The 6,056-nt window shown below is 30.9% G+C and overlaps 2 non-coding genes across 2 annotated transcripts; both read left to right on the top strand.

The window, feature by feature from the left end:
- The first annotated feature begins 397 nt into the window (after nt 1–397).
- On the top strand, nt 398–516 carry LOC149419326 (5S ribosomal RNA). The gene has a single exon (XR_016302966.1). It is a non-coding gene; the product is annotated as a 5S ribosomal RNA (ribosomal RNA).
- Nucleotides 517–839: 323 nt separating this feature from the next.
- Nucleotides 840–958, top strand: LOC149419325 (5S ribosomal RNA). The gene has a single exon (XR_016302926.1). It is a non-coding gene; the product is annotated as a 5S ribosomal RNA (ribosomal RNA).
- Nucleotides 959–6,056: the final 5,098 nt, after the last annotated feature.

Genomic DNA, 6,056 nt, shown 5'->3' with positions numbered 1-6,056 from the left:
AAATTAGTTAAAGCGGGGATCGAACCTCGGTTCTTCACGACCACAGTCGTGCGCTCTGCCTCTAGACCGCGAAGCTGAGTTCGGAGAGTGACCTAAACTAGGTATATAATATTAGCTAGGCTCCTATAGCGAAATGATCCCGTTTTTTCGTCACGGTCATGAGTCGGTTTTACTCCGGTCCTCGAAATTGCATGACGCGCGTAAAGAAGTTTCACTTCAAAAAATTCCTGCAAAGTTATGGATGTAATTACGATCTTTTTCAAGCGCGTATGTAATGATTATTTTTATCAACGTCGCATACACCTTGCTAATGTTTTCAGTATTATTAGGGCTTTTTTATACTAATTTTCATATATTTATTGGCAGGTAGAGTAGAAATTAATATTGTTTAGCGTTTGCCAACGACCATACCATGTTGAACACACCGGTTCTCGTCCGATCACCGAAGTTAAGCAACATTGGGCGCGGTCAGTACTTGGATGGGTGACCGCTTGGGAACACCGCGTGCCGTTGGCCCATTTTTTATGGTAATTTCATGTTTTTTTTTATTTTTTTATCTTTACTATCATTAATAATATCATAAAATTCTTTAACTTTTCAAGTATGCTACAGGCCTAAAATATTACTTAGTGGATTGATATTATGGTCAACCATTGAAAAAAAAAATTCCTTCAAAATTATGGATGTAATTACGATCTTTTTCAAGCGCGTATGTAATGATTATTTTTATCAACGTCGCACACACCTTGCTAATGTTTTCAGTATTATTAGGGCTTTTTTATACTAATTTTCATATATTTATTGGCAGGTAGAATAGAAATTAATATTGTTTAGCGTTTGCCAACGACCATACCATGTTGAACACATCGGTTCTCGTCCGATCACCAAAGTTAAGCAACATTGGGCGCGGTCAGTACTTGGATGGGTGACCGCTTGGGAACACCGCGTGCCGTTGGCCCATTTTTTATGGTAATTTTATGTTTTTTTTATTTTTTTATCGTTAACATCATAAACAATCTTATATCATTCTTTAACTTTTCAAGTATGCTACAGGCCTAAAATATTACTTAGTGGATTGATATTATGGTCAACCATTGAAAAAAAAAAAGGCGTTAAAAACGAAAAACATTAAAAGATTCTGCCGATAGATGTCACCCCCGTAATCAATATAATTAAATAGATTAAAAAATATATATTTATATTCTGCCGATAGATGTCACCCCCATAAACTATATAATTTAAAATTAAAAAATATTCTGCCGATAGATGTCACCCCAGTACAAAATATAATTTAAATGACGAAAAAAATAATATGAAAAATAAATAATGTTTAAAATTACAATGGATTAAAAATTTAAAAATTTCAAAGAACAATGACTACAAACAATGAGTTATAAAATTAACATTCAACCAAAAAAAAAAATTAATATGCGATGGCCGAGAATCGAACTCGGATCAACTGCTTGGAATGCAACTACGCTGACCATTACACCACCAACGCCAGTTGTCGAGATTACCTAAAAAACATTTATATCTTACTTCAAAACTTTCACTAGATCAAATGAACTTTAATCGGTCCCGCATTTTCGTTTCGGTCATGAGTTGGTTTTACTCCGGTTCTCGAAATTGCATGACGCGGCTAAAGAAGTTTCACTTCAAAAAAATATATATTTTTTAATATATTTTTTTAGTATTAATTTGAGTGGTAAGGTGGCAACGTGAGGTGGTCGATATCATGGTTTTAATGTCGTTCGGCTAGCAGTCGGAAGGGTACACGGAGGGAAATCGAGTTTTGCCATCAGATAAATTATCAGAATAAAAATTTAACCCCTCAGGCCTTGGAAGGACATTACTAGCCACAAACATCATATTCCATTATAGCCTCCTTTTCCTTAGCTTATAAATTGTTGTATTTTTCTGTAAACTTCCATCTTTTTTTAAATGAGTAGTTACGAGTATGAGTAGTTATGAGTAGTACTTAGTTGTTATTTTCAATAGAAACCATCAAGGATAATAGCACAAAATAAAAATGATAAATTTGAGCTTGTTGTGTAAATGGTAACCGGATAAATCATCACAGTGATAATTCATCACATCTTTAAAAAGTTAAATAAAGTCATGGAAAGTGATGAAACAAAAACTTTATTAACTGGGTTATGTAGGTTAGGTTAAGTTAAAAAAAAAATTTTTCACCGTTTCTAATGACTTTATATCACTTTTTAAAAGTGTGTTGAATTGTCACTGAGTTGAGTTATCATGGAACCGTGTAAATTGTTATGTTGGCCAGAAAACAAAATACTAATTATTATATTATCTACTTTCATACACTATGTACAGTACGGTTAATGTCAAGCAAAAGTAACATTTTCTTATTACTTGATAACTCCAAGGTTTTGTGAACATATTTTAATATTGTAATTTTTACCAATGGCCCATCTTGCATCGGGCGGACCCAGGGCGTTGATGTGTTAATTACAAGATGATTAATGTGCTGCCCGCTGTTCGAATTAATATCCCGCGCTATTTTGGCGGCAGATGAACGCCACGTTTCGAAAAAAGAACGCCGGAGAAAGAAACAAATGAAGGGAGAAGAGTCGTTTTGTTTGTGGGAAAGAGAAAGGTTGTGTGGGACTGCTGTCCTAAAGAATATTTTATTACACAAGTTATATGTACTCCATACGCTATACGACTCCTGAGCATATTTGGAGTAAAAAATTTAGTCCTTAAAAAGTGTATCCGAAATCAAAATGACATGTGCTTTGCTCTAAATATGCTTAGGATTTGCAGTATTTTGGGCACGTGCTGATACACCCTGTAATCTTGTGAAATAAAAATGTAAAAAAAATATTTTTGAGGCGAAGCTTAGTGCTAAATTACTATTTTGATTAATCTTTATAACGAATTGGTGTACATTATGAATACCAAAAAATATGCTTTAGATAAATTGAAGGTTTTCCTATCGTTTCCCTTGAGTAGAATACAAATAAAAAAATAAATTATTCAATAAAAAATATAAATTTAAAAAACTAAAAAAATCAATAGAAATCTATAAACGTGTAAAGGAAACAACTTACAGTATTATAGCTATAATTATCTGTGACATTTTCACTTGATTAACTTTTTTGCTTTCTTATAAAATTATTTACGAAATAAATAAAACCCAGTTTTGTGCTTAAAATCGAACGTTTCTAGACGCCATTTGTCAAGCGATTTTAATGCCTATTACCTAAAATATAAGGTATACCAAGAATATACACATTTTTGGCTTGTAGCTTACTCTTAAAAGCAACGATTTTGGTTTTTTTAGCACAAACTTAAATTTGGATTTGTGGCCAAAATACGTAACCCTGAATAATATATTTTAAATCGAAAGGTACTGCAAATGTGTGCAAGTTAATGATAAATTTAAAAAATATTTGTTTCTCTATTTACCATAAAAATTTAATGAAATATAAAATAAATAAGCGTACATTAAAAAACTCGTTTTAGAAAACGTACATTTAAATCAAACAGACCAATTTACGTTAGAACACAAATTTGTGGTAGGCAAATAAATTTTAAATTTTACCCAAAAAATGCTTTTTTACGATATTTTACTTTTCATTTAATATTCCATTATTTTTGCACATTTATACAATTAACTCGCAAAAAAGGTAAAAATTGTCTCTAAAATTATGATAATTTGAATTTTTTAATGACCTGTATATCACAATATAAAATACAAATCAATAAAATAACACATACCCACACTAGATATTTTATAAGTATACGTTTTGATTTAAAAATTATTCGGTTTGGTTGGTTATTTTGTCCTCAAATCCAGTTTCGTTGAAAAGGGCCGCGCTGTTGTTCATCAGACCATGTATTAAAAAAATGCATCTTCCAAGATGCATTTTTTGCAACCGATCAACTGCTTGGAAAGCTGGAACATTGCTGTCCATTATTTTTACATAAAGCGGCATAAATTCATTATATTAACTGAAAATAATTTTTTCGCATTTTTTAATAATAAATGTAATTTTTTAGATTTTCAAATGTAACGTTTACACTACCGAAATATTACTTATATACCACCGAAAATGTATTGTTTAATTAGGTACGTAATATAATTAACACATCGAGTGAAGCCGAAGATTCCTTTTTTATCCCATGTTTTTACATTTATTCGTTTGAATTTTATTCATCGTTCTCCACGCTGGCTAATATAATAATAATAAACCCCATCAATCATTCCGATCGACTCTCACAATCATAAATAACGCCGAGAAGTCAATTAACTTTATTATTTCCACAATGGCCGATGTGCCCAAGCTTGTTTTAAATCCCTGGAAGCAGTGATATAGAATACACAAGTGGAGCTCTCCAATATTAATATCGGCCAAGGTAGGTACTGCAATAAATTATCGTTGTCTTTTAATATTAAGGCCCCGCATTCCCAATTTCTACCGATTTATAACAAGTTTCTCTTTAACTCTTTAAGTTTAAGTTCTAAAAAAATTTACAATATTTTTTTAAAGATATTATCTAAAATATTATTAAAACATCAATATTATACCCCCGCATATAAAATTTCTAACGATTTATAACAAGTTTCTCGTTAACTCTTTAAGTTTTTAAGTTTTAAAAAAATATATGTAATTTTTTAAAATAATATCTATACATTTGTTATGCCAAAACGTTAATTATACATAATTCCCTCGATAAAAAAAATCGAAAAGTAAGCTCCGAAAATTATTAAAAACACGTTTTGGTCTGTTATTTAATATGTTATAGGTATTTACAGTGTATCTTTAAATGCAACTAAAGAATATGTCGAGAGGTTTTTGCTCTATTTCAAACGAGTAGTGTTTTAATAAATATTTTCACGATTTTCGCTTAGTTGTTATCGTCTTTTAATATTAGCGCGCTCCCTCTAACATTCGTATTTACAAATCTCACTTTCAAACCATCTCTGAATGCTTACTACGGGGCCTTAACCAAAGATATCATAAATAATGATATCTACGATCTAAACTACGGAGCGAAAATGTGTTACCAAAATTCCAAGAGTTCCTGTCCAATTTTAAACTACTCTAAAAGATATTAATAAAAACTTCAAAAATCCGAAAAGGTTGTTTAGTAAATGTACAACAACTCAAAGAAAAGTATAAAAGTTAGTAAAATTACGCAGGGAAAAAACCTGCTTTTGCCAATTTTTAAATTTTGAAACACAATTGCTTCACTTAAATTACTTTTACTCAAATTTAAACAATACAATAATATAACACACAAGAAGGAAACTTTACAGGATAGTTACTGTTAATAATCTGAAAAATGCCACATCCCACACACACAACAATCAAAGTAGTCGTACAATTAAACTAAAACCTTGGATAACTACTGGTATTTTACACTGTATCCGCAAACGTGATAAACTTCATAAATATTGTAAAAATAACCCCACTGATTACGAATCTCTCTTATTTTATAAAAGATACAGAAATGCCTGTAAAAAAATAACCTGTACGGCCAGAGAAGATTATTATATTGAAACACAATTGCTTCACTTAAATTACTTTTACTCAAATTTAAACAATACAATAATATAACACACAAGAAGGAAACTTTACAGGATAGTTACTGTTAATAATATACGACAATTCACTCGGAAATTAATAAGAGCAAGAAGTAATATATAGATCGTTATAATAAGCATCTGAAAAATGCCACATCCCACACACACAACAATCAAAGTAGTCGTACAATTAAACTAAAACCTTGGATAACTACTGGTATTTTACACTGTATCCGCAAACGTGATAAACTTCATAAATATTGTAAAAATAACCCCACTGATTACGAATCTCTCTTATTTTATAAAAGATACAGAAATGCCTGTAAAAAAATAACCTGTACGGCCAGAGAACATTATTATAGGAAACAGATAGAGGAAGCTGCGAATGATAATAAAAAAATCTGGAACATTGTCAAAGAAATATGCTACACCGACAAAATTACCACACCCATAAATAAAATAACCATCACAAATAAAACACTAAATGCAACCGAAAATTCAG

The sequence above is a fragment of the Hesperophylax consimilis genome, chromosome 12 (assembly GCF_061612785.1).
Source record: "Hesperophylax consimilis isolate HC1 chromosome 12, BYU_Hcon_1.0, whole genome shotgun sequence".
Classification (NCBI taxonomy): Eukaryota; Metazoa; Arthropoda; class Insecta; order Trichoptera; family Limnephilidae; genus Hesperophylax; species Hesperophylax consimilis.
Note: the sequence above shows the minus strand (reverse complement) of the source record. Positions and strands in the feature narration are given on the sequence as shown.